At 31.4% G+C, this 19,428-nt stretch overlaps 1 long non-coding RNA gene across 2 annotated transcripts in view; it reads left to right on the top strand.

Annotated features, from left to right (window-relative positions):
* Positions 1 to 13,835, top strand: part of LOC139481820 (uncharacterized) — a 53,447-nt gene extending 39,612 nt beyond the window's left edge. Inside the window, exons 1-3 of one of the 2 annotated variants that reach the window (XR_011654700.1) lie at positions 7,254 to 7,435; positions 8,572 to 8,706; positions 13,411 to 13,835. This is a non-coding gene — a long non-coding RNA (uncharacterized lncRNA). Of the gene's footprint in view, positions 1 to 7,253; positions 7,436 to 8,571; positions 8,707 to 13,410 lie in introns of those variants that run through there. The other variant, XR_011654699.1, reaches the window with a different exon arrangement.
* Positions 13,836 to 19,428: the final 5,593 nt, after the last annotated feature.

Genomic DNA, 19,428 nt, shown 5'->3' with positions numbered 1-19,428 from the left:
AAGTTTGGTATTAGCATTTAAGAGTACTGTAATGGCTTCGTTTGAAGGTAGCTCATCAATGTGAATAGAAGGTAACTCCCGTAACAGTCTGTTTCGTGCATCAGTATAACGGTCATAATAGATGAGGAAATGTGTTTCATTTTCAATCGAACCTGAATTACATAATTTACATATACGTAGATTAGGTGGAATGTTTCTGCAACGACCTTGTTCAATTTCTAGTGGGAAAGTTCCAGAACGAATCCTTGCAAGTGCTGAACGTTGCACCCTTGATAAATGTCTTTTTACATATGATTCCGTTGAGAATTCCGACTTAAAAGTTTTATTCGTTCTCAGTTTTGGCATTGTTCTAACTTCATTAATCCATCTATCTTTGCAGTCATCTACACATTTACTTTTGACTGTTTCTAAAACGTAGTTTGTAGAAATATTCTCGCCACTGTAGTTGATCAAATGCATAAGATGACAAGTATTTAAAACTGTCTTGATATTGTTCAACCAGGTATTTGTGAAGCGTGTGGAGGTTTCAATGTCCCAACAGAACACTTTACGACAAAGTGTATTGTCTGGCATTTTCATGAGGCGACACCATAAGCGTATCGCATTACACTGCGTATGAATATATACAGGTAGCCAACCCATATCCCCTAAGACAGCAGGAATCGAAGCACAGTTGCTAATTCCAGACGCATAATCCATAACCGGGATAACTGTGTTGTCATATATCTTTGTGTATATTTCGAAGTCCATATTTCCCATATGCAAGAATTTGGATGTTAACGATCCTAATGATCTGCTAACTGCCGCTGACAGTTCATTAACAGACACCTTATAGTCGATGTTTTCGGACAGTGTAAGGCCTAAATAACGATACTTTTCTACGTAATCTAATTCCTTTTGTCCGAGTCTGAACAAAACATCTGATCTACTGGAAGATGCCTTACGAACATAAATAGCTTTGGTTTTTTCAATGTTCACATTAACAATGATTAAGAAGATTTTTCTACAATTGTAATCACTAGCCAGTCAACTGGATGGGAGGGTATGACACATAACACCCAAAACCTGACTTAAATGTTCTAGGGATTTGCAGTTATCAAATCATCCGTGTTGATATCTTACATTGGCATAAATAATTAAATTAAAATAAAGTTTGGATATTGTTAATGAAACAAATAGAATTAATAATTTTCTTTCTGCCAGTTCACACCACCTATCCTACTCCCCCGACAGGTTCGCATTAGAATAAAGTTTGAAAAAGAAATTTTACCCTTAAAAAGTAACATCACAAAATTGAACTCCGAGGAAAATTCAAAAAGGAAAGTCCCTTATCAAATGGTAAAATCAAAAGCTCAAACACATCAAACTAATAGGTCTTCTCTGTCAAAGACAAAAAGGAAACTGACGGATCTGGTTATGTGGACTGTCCATCTTTTCAAGTAAAAACAAATTAAAAACATTCAAATCCCCATACTATGATCATTTGATGGTTTGACGGTAGAACAAGGCAGCATTACTCGGCAATTCACTCCTCCTTATTCTTTGATTGATTCGAATTTATTTAGAAAGAAAAAATCTTTTTAACAAACAAATTTCATATAATGAATAGAACATCCCTTGTTAAAAACATAATATTGATATAAGTAAAAATGAAACACGCCTGTATTGTTCCTTAAAATACAGAAAGTTTTCCGTTTTGCTTTGCAATGTTTCAGTTCTGTTCTGTTTATCAATTTACATTTAGGCGAGTGACTTATTTCAAAAAGACGCTTAGTTAACGACTTTAATGCACCCACCTAACACACGGCTGTATTATATATCATTCAAAAGCTAATAACCTGTACTTTCTGTTTTTCCCGGTCGTAAAAAAATCGTACGGTGCATTTTCTGTTAAATCAAGGTCAAAGGTCATAAATAAACATTCCAATTTTTGCGATTACTAAACAAAAAGCCATTTTCTTATTCTTGTACCATAAAATTTTCCAAAATATCATATAAACTTTATGGAACATGATACATCATTTCCAAATCAAACAAAACATAAGAGGTTAGATGCGCAATATTTCCCGAAAAATTGAAATTGATCATCAATCCTAAAAAAATGAAAAATTGTTCCAAAAGCAAAATATATCTTGGGGAATCGATATTTGTATGCTAAAAAAATAGATAAATGTATATGTTTTAGGTCAAGGAATATTTGTTTTGTAATTTAAAGATGCAATTATTAATTATTGTTCATAGAACATCCTTGTATTGAAGTGTTTGCAGTTGCCCAAAAATCTGCCATCTGCAAATAGTGATCATTTTGTTATTCTATGTTAAGATAGCACATCGCTTATTGTCAATATCAGGGAGCAGAATGATTTTCCATAATAAAAGAAGGGATATTTAAAGTTCGAAAAGAATATATACGAGCTAATTGTGGTAAAAATATGTTTTTTACGAAGTCAAACTTATTTACTTTTTGTAATCATGTTTAAATGCAAACATGACTTTGCGACTGAATCGTAGGCAACATTGAAATAAGTAACCTTGTAAAGAAACACTTGCTTGTCCAAAGCGGGATGTAAACGAACTAAATAGAATTCTGCTGCTTCTTATTTAGTTTAAAATCGTGTTAGTCATATTAAATGTGTTTAGAAGTTTAATCGCTTTAATTGTTTGAATAAAAGATGCTTTGATCATTTTCAACATAAGCTTTTAAAATACAAATGCAGGTCATTGTGTATGTAAAACACTATAAGCAGTTGTGAAATAAAAAAATGAAAAAGTTGAATACCCTTCCTGACCTCATAAGATCATTCGCTGTTTTAGGCAGTGATCGTTTTCATGGTGTGCTGTGTTTTGTGGACTGTTGTTCGTCTCTTGGACTTTAATTTAATTTTGTTCATTGTTTTAATAAAGTTTATTTGATTCATGGTTTGAGATGTTGATTGGCCCTATAGTATTATTTTACTTTGAAGACATTAACTTGCAGTAATGAAAATCGGCAAAAAACGAACAAGACAAGCAACACTATACAAAACCCAACATATAAAACTACAGATTAAGTAACACAAACCCTCCAAAAATATTTGGGGTGAACTCAGGGGCTCCCAAAGGGAAAGCAGATCATGTTCCACGTGTGACACCCGTCTTGTGGCTATGAAATTCCTAACTCGGTGCCAAGCCTTATTCGGTAGGTGACAATCAAGGCAGAGATGACGGTATTTTGGGTACGTCGATTGGAACTTATCAGTCGTCATCTGGCAAAATAGATATTTCATAATTGTCAACCAACTAGTAGTGGCGTCCATAAAATGTTCTAAGGGATAATTTCAGTTTTGCATTTGAACTCTGGTTTAAAACCATATTCGAACCACCATTTTTCTTCAAATGTCCTGTACCAAGTCAGGCATATGACAGTTGGTATCCATTAATCTGTTTCTTTGTATGTTGGCGTTTGTTTTTGAAGCTGTTCAGTGTTTCTGTTATATCGTTGTGTTCCTCTTATAGTTGATGCATTTTCCTTGGTTTTGGTTTGTGACCCGGATTTGTTTCAGTTACTAGTAAATCGATTGATGACTATTGAATAGCGGTAAACTATAGTTGCCTTTATTTGATATCTTTATTGTGAGCAGTTACGCACTATCACGAAAATCGTGAAAGTAAATGCAAGCTCTGAAATATTGTATCAACTTGGAGATATATACTCCACAAGAAGATTCCGCGAAATCGCGTTACAATTGGACAAGTGTTTAAATAAAAAAGGTTTATTTAATTTCGCGGGTAGTACGTCGACTGAGCATGTAAAGACAAATTAAGGAAATACAAAACCCTACATTTATACGTCATATCATAAATATTTCGGACTTGTTATTGTTTCAGAGGATTTTCATTGAAATCGGTCTCCTCCTTTAGTAGTATCGATATGCAGCCGTTGCTATAATATTGCTACATAGAAATGAAAACTTTATAATTTGGTAGTAAGGAGTGTTGTTATGGGTTGATTTATGCTCTTCTCTTTTGTCGTAAAACTTGTTTTAAACCAACCCTCATCGTCGATTTCTAGATACGTGATAGAGTAACTGTATCTGTTGAGTCTTTTATTTTCAATTTGAATGGAAAATACGATTCCAACATTGTCACAAATTTGGCACTATTCAGTGAGATGACATCATCTATATAGTGGAAAGTGAAGTTTCAAGATAATGCTAGCTTCTTTTCAGTCGTCATCAGAAACTCTTGCATGAAGTCATCCTCGTATGAAAAATGAACTAGTCATTCAAGCTATTCAGGAAGTCTAGTTGTAACTAGAATCGTTGCGTAATAATGGATTTTTTTTCTTCAAAATTATTCTCATTTGATGAATTAATGCATTTAAACAATGAACAACGCAATTTAAGCAATCAAGAAGTCATGTTTTATAATGTTTTTACTAGTTTTTTATTTCTTTGAAATTTCATTTTATTTTCTATTTATGTTTGTCTAAATCTTCAATTTCTTTTTTATGGTTCACATTTAATAAATAAAAGGTCTTTTCATTACATCAATATTTATAATAAAGCTACAAATCAAACAATCAGAAAAGTCGAAAGATGTTTAAATTATTTCAGTCTGGTAGTTAAAATGCAGATTGCAATTTCTTAGTTTCTCCCCCTTTATTTCAAGCAATAGTATAATTTGCGCACATATTTTTTTACTTTATAAATTTTTCAATTTCTTTCATATTTGTTGAATAAATCTTATATTGACAACATACAATGTTTAAATAGGAAGAAATGCTTAAAAGCTGTTTTTTTCGCAGATGGTGGTATTTTGGGCAACTGTATGAGTTGTTATGATTTGCTGTTTGTTTAGAAGAAAGCATAATTTTAGAAAATTTATGATGTCAAAAACTTCTTTGATAGTCATTACAGGGTTTTACTTAGTTTTAAGTGATTAGCAGTTGCATCAGATAGAAAAATTTGGGTTTTCACACATTTTGTTAACTTTTGCTCGAATTTCAGGAAACATGTGCTGTCTAGCAAAAAAAACGCTTTAAATATTTTAAAATGCATGATTAATGTCTGTTAATCTCTCTGCTCAAAGTTTAAATTGTTTCATATATGAATTTAGTGTATAAAAGTCATACTATGCAATCAAGATGAAATCTTAGAAAATATGTACTTATTCGTCCTTGACCTTTGATCTTGATTTTACGGAAATTGCACCGTACGATTTTTTTACGACCGGGCAAAACAGATAGTACAGATGTGTAGCTTTCAAATGATATATAATTTAGCCATGTGTTAGGTAGGTGCATTAAAAATTTAATTTTATGGTTAAAGTCACTCGCCTAATTATTGTCTTTTCCTTCCAAAAACAATTATCTACTGGAATTAATATATGTAAATATGGGTCAATAGGAGTACAACATTCTGTGACGATGATCGTAACTCGACCATTAGTTCCATAGTTTATAATCTTTGTCAACTTTTCATAAATGGAGATTTACTTCACTGAGCGTTTATCATCATAAATTATGATTTCATTACGTGATATCATTTATTTTGTAAATTGATCGAATCGACTTCAAATATAGATCAGATCGACCTGGTGAGATCGACTTGGTGGTCAAACTAACCAAATACCTGCCATGTCTTTGTTAAAATGCATATAGATTATACATACGCAAGCAAAGTGACCTTTAAGGATCGTAATGGTCTTTTCTTATCTTTTGGTAGCTGCTTTTTTGTCATATATATATATGATTGTTTGGTTGCTGTTTTTTAAACATACAATGGATATTCAACATTTGATTTTCTTCCTTAGCGTTCATTGCAGGTTTTTGTTTGAAAGGTTTTAATTTATTCACACCTTGCTAAGTGGGTGTACTGAAGAGTCTGAGTTTTTTGTGTTTATGACTACATATATTAAAACAGAAGATGTGGTATGATTTCCAATGAGACAATTCTCCACAAGATACCAAAATAACATCAGAAATTAACAACTATAGGTCACCGTACGGCCTTTAACAATGAGCAAAACCAATACTGCATAGTCAGCTTTAAAAGGCCCGAAATGGTAATGTAAAATAACTCAAACGAGAGAACTAACGTCCTAATTTATGTACAAAAAAAAAAGAATGAAAAACAAAAATGTAAACCATAAACAAACGACAACCACTGAATTACAGGCTCCTGACTTTGGAAAGCACATGAATACATATTGACGTCAAGATAGTGATCCGCCTAACTAAGACAATGCACAATACACTGTGTTAAAGATCAACTATCTTTTTTTCACAATCTATCTTCTTTTTCTTTTTCTTCTAATAATTAATCGTATACATAGTTACATTTAAACATGGTCTAAGGAACTGTTAAACAAAGTAAACAAATCAACCAATGGATCAGAATTAATCCATATTTGTAAATATATCGATTCTAACATAATATCGCAATGATCATGCTATTTATTCACAGCAAATAATTACGTTTTCGAAATTGTAAATTAGCACACTATTTTTTTTTAACTATCAATCATATCAATATTGGATATAATTAAATCAATGTAGTAGTAAACATGTTTTTTTTTACATAATTAGTTGCTTTTGATTCTAAACAAAAACTCTTTAAAATAATGAATGGAATAGCTGTGGATTTCTTACTATTCGTTGGATACCAATTTTCGTGGTTTCGTTGCAGGTGAACCACGATTACAAATCTTCAACGAATTACAATGTTACTATAGGCTTTGTTTGCAAAGATTGGTTTAACCGAGAAATCAAATACCAACGAAAATGCAAGTTTTCATCAATCCACGAAAATTGATTCACACGAAAATAAATGAACCAACAGTAGCGTAACAGGACAGGAAAGTGAATTAATGATTTATTCAACTTAGTTTTACAGCGCAAATGTCCATAGTGTTACAGGAAAAATAACGAAAACATTAAAACATTTTGTTTTCGTCTTGTCACTCATTGGCTTACACTATCAAGATAATGCATTGTGCGATCTTTGACGATACATTTTTATAAAAGGTCAACAATTGTGTTTTCGAAACCAAAACGAGGGATTTCAAGCGAAAACAAACCTTATTTTACTGCACTATCCAACACTTCAGAGATCAAAATGTGACCGTTATAGGTTCAAAACGTTCTTTTTTAATTAATCTCATAGACTTGTGTTGCGCCTTTTGTGTTTTTTCATAAAGAACTGTATATTTTTTTTTATCTTATTACACAGTTTAATTGCAACATGTAAATCATTTTGACAGACATATTTTTTTCAGATTTGTTGAGCGCTTTGAAAATACAGCAGATTTTTCACAGATTATAAGTAGAATTACAATTTATCATAGATCACGATCCGATACAAGATCTTACACGATACTATCGCAATGATTAGCCACCTTTAGATATTCTTTCATGATCATTTTTCTCCATATAACGAATGACAACCATGGTCAGGTAATGAAAATACAATTAATTGAAAAACAATTCTACACAAATGAAATTTCAATAATTCACACAATGTTTCAATAATGACTTAAAAATCATCAAAACTCGTCAAAATTAGTTTCTCTAAACATGTTAAATTAAAGAAGGTATTTTCAAAAATCATTTGTCATTCAGTTGCAAATTCTTTCAATAAAATAGGGAAAAACTAAATAGAAATCATCTATAGTCACAATATATGTATGCTTTAGATCGCATTATTACTACATTTAAATTGGCATATAACTACATTTAAATTGAAATATTACTACACTAAAATTAGATGAACATTTCAGTTGGATGTTCTTTCCCAAAGCCATTAGCCATTCGGTCACGAAGTATTTTGATTAATATGGACATACATAATAGTAAATATACATAGTTATGATTCATCTATGATTGTAATTGAAATATAATACATATCACTACAATCTTAATTAATTGGACATTTAATTTCGTCGATAAAAAATTAGGCACGCTGATGAGCAATGTAGAATAATTTTGTCTTCATTTATATATCATGTAGGCACTCAAAATACATAAACTATTTAAAATAATAATATACGGATGCGTAAAATCTTTTGGCTAATGAACTCAAAAAGAATATTATGCTCCACCCTTATAAGTGGGTGTCTATGGGTGCTAATGCCAATCTTGATTATAATTATTTGGGTCAATGTTTGATTGATTTTCATGTAAACATGTTGGTTCTATCAATCGAACATATGGTTCAGGGGGTCCCAGTCTGTCCTACAACTACAATACACTGACGTCATAGCATACACTATTTTCCTTTGTATTGATGTTAGTTACCCGTGTTTTTGAATTATTGCCAGATAATCGGAATCCCCTAGTTTTATCCATATATTGTCATTAACAAAAATCCCAATATACCCAATTTTTCTTTTCAATATTTCATTACAATATAGTTTAGAAATCCATATTTGAAAAGGCTATCAAATCCTTGTTATTTTTATTGTTTTTGAAAAATGTTGCCAATGTATAATTTATCAAAAGTCAAGAGAGAATCATTTCCCGCCGAATTTCATATGACTTATATCTGTAAAACATGCACACTAACCCTTAATGATTTTCTGTTTTTTTTTTAGTTCCATGGCACAGATCGAAAAACGACCAAAGATACCAACAGTTAACAAAACACAACATAGAAAAGTTAACCATGTGTTAACTATATTCTGAGCAACACCACAAAAATTCGTGTAGATATAAGGTGTTATTGAAGGGTAAGCTGGTTTTGTTCCTCATTTGACATCCGTAGGTTTGTATGAGATTTCCCTTATTTTCAGTCTCCTAAATTCTGCTAAATACAAGTATTTTAAAATCTTTATCGTGTGACTTGCAATTATATTGAGTCCTAGCTTATTGCTTTCGGTTTTTGTGTTGGGGATGTGAGTTGTTGGAGGATCCGATACCTCTCTGGCCGAGTGTTCAAGGGCAGTTCATCACTAACCTTAAAATTCGTAATTTCAATCAAGCAGATTTCTTAAAGCGTCTGACAGTTTTTAAGTTTCCTCGCTTCTTAGATTTTCATTGGGGGTATGAATAACTCTCGAACTTAATCTAATTGAATATTCCTGCTAATTTCAAAAACAAATAATTAGAAGCAATAGAAGTGTACCATTGTTGTTATTTCACAAATAAATTAAGAAGACAAAAATACAATAAAAAAGGGCTATCGTTTGAACTCCAAAAGGAACCAAAATAAATAAGTCGGTAGGAAATGTTCTCCTGTTGTGCATATGTTCCAGACCATATGAGTATTTGGACCCTACGCGTATGGTCATAACGATATCGGAATATACTCATATGGTCTGCCCATACGCGTATGGTCGGGGTAATTAACATTCTGTTACAGCTTACTTTTAATACTTCTAAAATCTCCATATGGTATGACCGTTCATTAAAAAGACGCTATCATATAGGTAATTTCATTATTATGTTATGATAAAAAGATTAGGTAAACAAAAATTAAAAGCTTCACAAAGTTTATTTTATAATAAACACATTTTATACCGATGGTCATTACCGAAGACCATTGCCGATTTGTTATTACGGATGAACGGCAATATGTCGACGTAAATAATTAAATTCCTAAATTTTCTAAATGAACTGTTACTGGAAAGTAACATAGTTTATTTTAAATGTCTTGTGAATATGGTGTATTGCAGTCATTTTGCGATATTTGAGATCTAGTCAGAGCTTCTTAAAAAAACCGTAGAGATCAGAATGGCCAAAGCTCTCGGTATCACTGTACGCAGCTGCAAAAAGGCTAGCTTTTCACTCCCAAACAAAAGGTGTAACTGAAAAGGATCGTGCACTACCAAGACTCTCAAATGCAAACAAAGTCATGATACCGTGTGGTAGTAAATGTCACCCCAAGCCTGCATGCAAGAATGTAACTATCGATGAAAACTAACTATGGCATCAATATTTAATTTTTACGTAATTTTCGAATTATGAAATTAACAAATTGTCATGTAACCAGCATTGTTTTTTTTTTAAAGTTTTTGTAATATTGGAACGTTTATAATGTAATTTGAAAAAAATACGTAAATGGTAAATACTCATATGGTCCGGTCCGTTCATAACCAAACGAGTATAAACCTCATATGGTCCGATTTGAAGTGACACAACGGTTTATCTCCATTTAAAGTTGTGGGCACATTAAATACAAATTAAAGTTTAAAAAAGATGAATGAACCTGCATTTTTATCGAAATATCTGTTTTTGTATGGGAGACGAACAAATGAGTTACTTATCTCGAGAACAAACTGTAGGACAATGTAAGTTGCTGGTACAGATTCATGTCTACATTAATTTTATAATGAGCAAAATACGTGTTCACAATCATTGCATAAGGCACATATAGCACAAAAACATTTATATGGTTTATGTTGAAATTATGCAATGAGTATGTATATTTGAAATAGTGATAGTAAACAAGTTACTACTAATTTAAAACAGGACTTCATGTTCGTGTATTTTTCTATTCATTTGGTTTATGCTTCATTGCCATACGTATATTGTGATGTTTTGTTTTATGTTTTTAATTTATTAACTCATCATAGATACAAGGATTGCATTTTTTTATTTTATTTTCGCTACACGCGCGTTTCGTCTATAAAAGTCTCATCAGTGACGCTCGAAAAAAGGTAAAAAGTCCAAAATAATGTACGATGTTAAAGTTGAAGGTATACAACATACTTCAGACGTTTGATAAATTTTGTACATGCCTTTATGTTTATCATTTCAAGAACTTTTAATAACAAATGTTGGCTAGCGACCCTTTAACTTTTATTGACTTCTCAACTTGTCCGGAGATGAATCAGAGCCATACATGTTGAACTTTTTAAAACTATGATTGTTGACCTCAAGACCTCAAGACCTCAAGACAGAAAGAAGATTCATTTCGTAGGCTTTAAGTTGACCTTTTGTGTACCTGACAGAAATGACAGAAGGAAGTCATAGTTGTAGAACTGTCATAGGTTGTAATGGTAAACACATGTTGTTAAATCAATTCATGAATATTTGCTATTTTGTCTATTCATAATATAAATGTTGACCAATGGAAAACTATGTTCATATGAGTCCTTTGTTAATATTGTTGCCTTTAAAACAAAACTACCGTTTTCCCTACAGGGAGATGTTCATAACTGTAGATTGCCATGATCTGGGGGTTCAAATAGTATTTATAATACTATTTTTTATTGATAATTTGTAACCTTAATAACGATATACAAAAATAGATAACGCTAAGTTCTTAATGATTGTAAATAGCTAATGGGAAAGATCAATTGAGTAGAAAATATTTTAATACGTATATTTATAGATTTTACCACAATACACCAGTCTTTATTATATGTATTAAAACAAAATATTTCGCTTTCATAATGTCAAACGTGAGCCTTACGTATTTATTTTTTTGAAAATGCAAAGAATACGAAACTAACACATATTAGCAGGAACATGAATCAAACAAAATAATCAATTTAATAAGGTGACGTATGAGTTTGGATACATTAAGTAAAAAAAAACAAAAAAAAACGAACAATCGTAACAACATGAAAGTGAAGTCGAAACTAATAACAAAAATTTATACAGCTAATTATATTTCAAATATTTATAATTTGTTAAAGATATGACTATAATACTAAAAACCGCTCAACAAAATTTCTCCACTGAGTTTCAAATGACAATATTAATGAAATAACAAGTTGTTAAACCTATTTTGCTATAAATCATTATAATTTGCCAATATTGTAGTTTTCAATATATTCATTATTCATCAGATGTTTCAAATTGGTTTGGCCTTTCCTCTTTACTTTCTAATAAATGTGCGAAAAGTAAAAAAAGAGCAATATAGTTACAATATAGTTATGCAACACAAGGGACATCTGATAATATAACAATGAAGTAAAACATTTTAATTTAAACAGAAATTTGTCATTTATTGAAAATAAGGTAATTTGTCTGTCGGAACTTAATGCACTGTACAATCCATCAGTGTTTCATAATCTCAAAGTTTCTTCAGAACTGGTTGGAAAACTTCTTTTTCTACAGGCTTTTAAAATATCTGATCATTTTTTTTTATAGCTTATTATAACTAATTATAAGAAGATGTGGTATGATTGCCAATGCGACAACTCTGCACAAAAGATCAAACGACATACAAATATTAACAGCTTTTGTTCTGCAGTTATGCAACACAAGGGGCATCTGATAATATAACAATGAAGTAAAACATTTTAATTTAAACAGAAATTTGTCATTTATTGAAAATAAGGTAATTTGTCTGTCGGAACTTAATGCACTGTACAATCCATCAGTGTTTCATAATCTCAAAGTTTCTTCAGAACTAGTTTGAAAACTTCTTTTTCTACAGGCTTCTTAAAATATCTGATCAATTTTTTTTATATTTATTATAACTAATTATAAGAAGATGTGGTATGATTGCCAATGAGACAACTCTGCACAAAAGATCAAATGACATAGAAATATTAACAGCTTTTGTTCACAAAGATTATTTGGAGCTTTATATATTAGTTTATACGTTAGTCCGTAGAGAGTTTTGTCTTTCACTTTCCTCGATTTGATTGTACAGTTATTAAATTGGCAAAAAGTTATGTAGATCCATTCCTTGTTAAAAACAAGTATTTTAGAATACTAAAGTAAGGAATAGAGAAGTCTGATACCTTTATCAAAGAGGGGCGAAAGATACCAGAAGGACAGTGAAACTCAAAGACAGAAATGAACTGACAACGACATGGCTAAAATTGAAAAAGACAACAGAAAAATAATGGTACACATAGATTAACACAGAAAACTTAGGAATAATTAACAGGAACTCCCCTTCACCCCCCAAAAAAATGGGGGGGATTTCAGGTGCTCCGGAAGCGTAAGCAGATCATGCCCCTCATGTGTCACGCATCGTGTTACTCATGTTACAAATCCGGTAAATAATCTGATTCGGTAGGTCACATTCATGAAAAGGGAAGGGGATTGTAGTTACAACGTATAAGGAACATATCCTATAGCATCTTTGAAACGGTTATTTCATAACGGTCAACCAACTTGTGATGGCGTCCGTAAATTTACAAAGGGATGATTTCAACTTCACCATTCAGAACTCTTGATTTAATAGCTTCCTTGTGAGCAGCAATCATCTATTAAGGAAATCATGATAGGAAATACAAGCAATGAAATATAACATGCAGGAGGAACTCGACTTTGATTTTATGTACTCTAACAGATCTTATCAAAAAGTAATGTTTTACCGTAATATTGAAACCCGGTTTGATTGCTGATACAATTGGTATTATAATTTTAAAAGAGGCTTCGTTAAGCTTTTGACAAAGTTAATCTTAAAAGTCTGATAAACAAAATAAAAGCTCATGGTACTAATGAAAGCTTTTATTATTGGTTTACAGATTGATAGAAAAGGGATCCGGAGAGCATAAATGGATGGAGAGTTGTCTCATTTGCACTCACACCACATCTTCTATATATTTGTAATGCAAGAAAATAATTCGTCTCTTCGAGATATTTCAGCTGGTGTTCAGCAAGAATCCGTACCGGACCATCTGTGATTTGGATATTAATTATTTACGCGATACATCACTGCGTATGCGTTTTACTAGTGACACGTCTCCACATAGTAATTATTGTAACGAATGAGAACATAAAATAAAATAAAACTCCGTAGTAATTTTCCGTAGAGGAAAATTGAACCTCTCCTATGTCGAAAATTGTACCCAATGATAATTTTTTGACTCTTCAATAAGTTATCTAGGTTACAAAATGAAATATAATATAATGAAATACGCATTTTGCAAATGCTTCTTGCTGAAATAAAGTGGTGTGAATGTTATCATGATTTTAAATTTATCTTTAAAGAAAGGAGCCCAATTTTCAACATACCATACCTCAAAAGGAATATAGCAAATCTTTCAAAATATGTTATTTATTCAAGATACAAGGTGCAGCGTTATTACTTTCGAACGTAGTTTTTAAATGGTACCACATTTTAACCTAGTTCTAAGGAAAAGTGTTTCCAACATATTATTTACATTTAAGATATTTATTGCAGTTGTGGTTTTTCAATAACCAATTATGCCTGTTTGGGCTCTTACCTAAGTTTGTTGATATAACGGAACTATAAACAAATGGAACAAGTTAAAAGGTTCAGTTAGGTAAACAGCCTGGTCAAAATTCGATTATGACGTCGAGTGTTCTTGCTTTCCTCTGAATTGCCTATTGTGATGACATGAAAAGGGCCACTATGCATGACGACGTCACAAAAAAAAACCACATCTGTTTGCAGATCATTTGAAAGAAGGAATACGTTTGCCTGCATATTATTTAAACATCATTAGAGAAACAGATTCCACCACCAAACCTCATATAATACAATATTTATCCACTTTCGATGCAGTGGTAGAATCTACACATCTATGTACATGATGAACTATGGATCACATTTGGATCCGTATGAACTATGAACATTTTTAAATGTGTATATTCCTGAAACTTAATATATAGGCTGAATGGTTGTCTAGAATTTCTTATATCCACGTCATTTGAACTTTGTTGGGTTATAGTATCATTGACAATCATATCACGTGTCCTTACTTCTATAATTGTTAACCCTTTCACATTTGAATCATTTGCATGGAGAGTTTTTTGATTTGACATCCCAAGTAGTGACCACTAAAAAAAAACTTAATCTGATATAGCATAAATAGTCAAAGTTTTTATTTTTCTAGAAATAAAAACCACCCGAGATGTGAAACTTTTTGACAATAGAAAAGAGATGGAGAACATCAACAATATGTGCCCAACACTGAGAGTGACATGGATATGAAATAATACTTTAAGAGTACTTTAAATCATGGGGTACCTTTTTTCGTGGTTTTCGTGGATGGTCTTATCCATGAATATAAGTGTCGAACGAAATATAAGTACTGTTGTCAAAATCAAGGCAGGAAAGATCACTAGTACCGTAGGCCTGACTACATGGATACGGGCATGTGATCTAGAGAATACATCGAATATAAGCAAACTTCAGTTTTCTCAATTGAAGTGTTTCATATTTGTCATGTCCGGTCCATTTCTAGCCGACCATACGTTATGTTTTTTTTTCTGAGACAACTATCCACCAAGGTTCAAATAAAGTTGATGTAGGCAATAAAAGGCAACCGTACGGCCTTCATCAATGAGAACAAAACATACCGTATGGTCGGCTTTAAAAGGACCCGACATGAAAAATATGAAACACTTCAATTAAGATAATTTACTGCCTAGTTTATAACAAAGCAAATTACGAAAAACAAATATGACAGACATGAAATAACGACATTTTCTTAACTACAGGTATGCATGCAAAAATTACCAGATAAAGCTTAAATATTCTATTCAAGCAATTTCGATGCTATAATGTGACACTAATTTAATTACTTGGCGTCAAAAAAGTATGATTGTTTTAATTTGATTTGCATTTACCTTTCAGTAATTTGAATAAAATCTACCACTAATTAATAACTTAACTGGTAGAGTAAAGATGAGCAATAATGAGCAACACCTGTATAGTTCAGTTAAATACAAAATGCATTGGAATTCCAAATGTTTGAAGATATAAAACTGCTGCGTTTGAAAAATCACATATTTTGTTTCGGATAAAAAAAAACAATACTATCTCTCATAAAATTGATCTAGTTCTGAATGCAAAGTGTGATGCCAAAACAGATTATTTTCAAAATTATAATTTTTTTTTGATGATCAAACTCTTCACATCGTAGTCTTTTAAGACTATTTCCAGTCAGAAAGGGAAAAGCTTAATGTGAACTGGTAGACATAGATCCAATTAAATTTAGTGCTTATCTTTTATCTAACAAAGACAGTTAAGCATGTATCTTATCATGACATACACACTTCAATTGACGAAGATGAAAATGACTATGTTTCAAGGAATGCATCTCAAACATTTACTGGATATATACGACTTGAAGATTTATATGGGTGTCTATATACTGCAGACACTAATTTGTGTACAAGATTCAACTTTGTCGACATTTCTACTTTCAAAGACTAAGAAAGGTTTTCTGTTTCTCTCTTTACGCATCATCCGTATATATGTTAATTTAGTGAAGGTTTATTTTGATATATTGGTTGTAAATATACTCTCCTATCTTTAAACTAAACTTTTACTATTGATCTAAGAAATACTCTCTCTTATTGGAGGAAATAGTTCCTAAGATTTATATAAAGGAATCATCTTTTTTTTTCAGAATAAGAATGAAGAAATATATTATTGGATGCCGTGAGTTGTCTTTACTCCTTCGCGGTCGTTAAAGAAAACGACAAAATGTCCTCTTAAAAAAAAGGAGGTCACGGCCAAAGATCAAGGTCATGTTTTGAATTTTAAGTTTTGCTTATTACAGCTTCTCATCAGTAACCGTATATATATGATATCGACAAAATATATGTACTTAATTGTCCATAACGACACGTCGCAACACATAGACATTTGACACTTGATAGAAGTTTTCTACCCTCTTATATGAAAGATAAGCTGTTTGGTGATATTACTTATTAGCCAAAGATATTAGAGGCATACGGTCTTTTGAAGTGAGGTTCTTGCTGTGTATCACATTGAAACCTAGTTCAAGGTTACAAATGCATTTACCGTTCTAAATTTTAACTTTTTGCTATAAATTCATCTTTATACTCAAGAAGAATACTTGGATCGTATCAGTAACATATCTGATGGTATCGGAGGTAGAATGTTTAAGCCGGTTGCAATTATCTCTCTTATTTCAAACACAAGTATATTGAAATCATAGTTTTTAATCATTATGGAGAACCCCATGATTGGTCGTTAATTGTTACTTTGACTTTACTGTTTTTAGCTTCTTGTTAGTTTTTTTTAGAAATTTAATGTTAAAGGGACTTTTAGAACAGTTGGCTTTTAACTTGTACTTTTTTCTTAAATTCTAAATGCAATAAGTTGACCATTTGTGCATCTTGTGCACGTTCCGTTTCAAATTAATATCAAAATCAAATATATCGATTTTTATAAGTTCAACCTGGTCCCTTGTTTTCTACATCAGTCACAAAAATTATTGAAAAAAAAAGAATGATGATCTATAGAAATGATAACAAAATGAAGTAACAATGAACCCTACGGAATTTCAAACCATCACGATTTGATTAAATTTATAGTTATGACTTTAAAATTTAGAACAGAAATCCTCTCTAGCATTTTAGATACGGAATAAATGAACTAATAAATATGAAACATTGTAATTTCTAATTTGGAAAATAATTTACAATGAAGAAACAAATTATGTCTATAAAAACTAAAAAATGAACGAATAGAAATTAAAAAAATAAATAATATTTCAGTTAATGTTTAAAAGATGCAACCCCTCTCCCGACTTAATTAGACATGTGCACACCCATTATGTTCATACAAGTGAGTGTGGTAAGTATTTTGGAGTCTCAACACACATTCTTTTGATATCGAACAGTTACATAACAAAAGGTTAAGGTGTTACAATACATATTACTACGACGTATTTGTATGTTTTTTACTTTAATTATTTGATTATAATTTTCTTTTAAAAAAGTTGTTTGATTGACACGTGTAGTGACCTTCACGTCTTTTGGTATTTCAAAACCAAATATCCACGAATCTGCATATTTTAAATTGAGATTGTTCAAAGAAACTAAGTCAAAATAGGACTGCACATTTCATCAGGAAACTTTACCATCACACACTTGTCATACATATATCATGGCACCACTACTTATAAGACCATGCATAATTTACCGTTTCCTTCTTTTACTTTAATCATTTGAATGTTGTTTCATTGCAGTTTTTCGGTTTTTTTCCTTTTATATTTTAAACCTTTACTGTTTAGTCCATTTTTGATAATACTTATGACGTTGTTCGGTACTAAATCATTCCGTCCTTGGCATGATTGGGTTATAGCGATAAGATCATTTTTGAAATATTGTCTTTCTTGTTTGCTTGTGTGTTTTGTCTATATGCCATTGTGTGTTTGTTTTTTGATACAGTAACTTGTTTTTAAGGAAATTAAGATTAAGCTGTATCCCCATTTATTTACGTTTTTACATATTATTTATGTTTTTGTTTTGCTCACACATAGTTGTCAATATAATGAAATTAAATGCGACTGTCATAAAAGTGACAGTTTTAGCTAACTATAAAACCTGATTTATCCATAAGTTTTGATTTTGCCTTTCAATAAAGAAGTTTCTTGTACGAATTATCTTGCAGTTTTGTAATTTTATTATTCAATGTTTGCAATCTATACTGTGCTGTTGGGTTGCTCTCTTTACATACAACGTATTTCCAACATCCGCTATCCTCCATATATCTTAGGATTTTAGTATATGCATTAAAGTTTATGATTTGTCGGTTTCAAGAGGTGTTAAGTCTTTTATCTAATTTTGATAGTAGAATTTATTATTATGAAATAGTCAGTAAGGTAAAAATAAAATGATTTATTTTTTGTATGGGAACCATAAGGAGAAAAAAATAGACACGTCATCGTCGCATACCATCATTTGAAGTATGTTTTTAATCGATCAAAACTAATTTTCGTGTGAATTAAAAGATTAAGACTTGTAAAGTTTAAGCGTTTTAAAGATTGAATTGGTAAAATCCTGTCTTCGGTTTTATATTTAGTCCATAATGCGTTTGCTGATATTAGATTTATCCTCTAGATCACATGCCTGTATCCATGTAGTCAAACCTACGGTGATAGTGATCTTTCTTGCCTTGGTTTTGACAACTGTACTTATATTTCGTTCCACACTTATATTTGGGGATAAGACCATCCCGAAAACCACGGAAATAGGTACCCCATGATTTTATATCGTATCCATTTCACTCTTAGTGTGGGACACATATTTCTGATGTTCCTCATTTCTTTTCTATTGTCAAAAACGTTCATAACTCGGGGTTTTTTTTATTCTAGAAAAATCAAAACTTTGACCATTAATACTATATCAGTTGAACACATATTTCTAATGTCTGTTTTACATAAACAACAGAAGGAGATGAAGTTTTTAGTTTTAGTGGTCACTAATTAGGATGTCAAATCCAAAAAAATATCCATGCAAATAATACAAATGTGAAAGGGTTTACAATCATAGAAATACGGATACGTGATATTATTGTCAATAAGACTACAACCCAACAAAGTTCAAATGAGGTGGATATAAGGAATTTTAGACAACCATTCAGCCTTCAATATTGAGTTTTAGGTATATACACATTTAAAAATGTGCATAGTTCATCAGGTTCATATATATGTAGATTCTACCACTGCATCGACTGTGATACGATATTTATCCATTCGAGACAGTTAATTGTTCAATTTTTGAACGTGAAGCTCGCCGAGCGTTTTAAATATTTAATA

The sequence above is a fragment of the Mytilus edulis genome, chromosome 7 (genome assembly GCF_963676685.1).
Source record: "Mytilus edulis chromosome 7, xbMytEdul2.2, whole genome shotgun sequence".
NCBI classification, from domain to species: Eukaryota; Metazoa; Mollusca; class Bivalvia; order Mytilida; family Mytilidae; genus Mytilus; species Mytilus edulis.
This window is presented reverse-complemented; position numbering and strand designations above follow the sequence as displayed.